Here is a 624-nt window from a genome sequence, read left to right as displayed (position 1 = left end):
AAATTTTGAGCAAAAATTGGTCAACTTTAATTAACGGTAACTCCGCGAAAAATCATCGTAAAATGATGAACTTTTTTTCAAATGAAAGCTTGAAATCTCTACTTTAAGATACTGTGAGTCGATTTTTAATTTAATGCACCCCTGTTGCTGTAAACTCTTAAATCTGAGAGCATGTTTGCCACACTGAAAATTGCAAAGTTTGAACGAGTGCACGAACTTGCTAAAATTTTTCCCGGGGATGCGGTTTCCAGCGTCATAAAGTTGGAATCTTTCTCTTTAATTTGAAAAAAAAAAACAAGTCGCTACGATTTTTTTTCACAAAGTTACAGCATTTTGAAGTAACCCTTGTATTTTTCTCATGTATGTTCGGCATTATCCGATGTGCACTATAGGGAGGTTGGCAAACGGATTTTGCACATTGTGTGAGTGCGGGCGTGTGTAAAACATACACACATACATACACGATGTGCAAAACCCGATCCCCACAGTCGAGCTAAAATTTCAACTTTACCTTGTCAAAAGTTCATGCCAAGTTAAGAACTCACTGTTTCGAGGGTATCGAATGCGCGTAACTGCAATCTCGGGGAATCACCACGAAAGTTTCGCCCCACATCTTAACAAATT

General features: G+C 38.1%; 1 protein-coding gene across 1 annotated transcript in view; it reads right to left on the bottom strand.

Moving 5' to 3' along the window:
• The window catches only part of LOC105448062, a 3,806-nt gene that overhangs the window by 1,536 nt on the left and 1,646 nt on the right, over window positions 1-624 (bottom strand). The gene's annotated exons all lie outside the window — the stretch shown is intronic.

The sequence above is a fragment of the Wasmannia auropunctata genome, unplaced genomic scaffold (genome assembly GCF_000956235.1).
Source record: "Wasmannia auropunctata unplaced genomic scaffold, wasmannia.A_1.0 LD336090.1, whole genome shotgun sequence".
NCBI classification, from domain to species: Eukaryota; Metazoa; Arthropoda; class Insecta; order Hymenoptera; family Formicidae; genus Wasmannia; species Wasmannia auropunctata.
The sequence above is the reverse complement of the archived record's forward strand: the minus strand, read 5'-3'. Positions and strand labels throughout refer to the sequence as shown.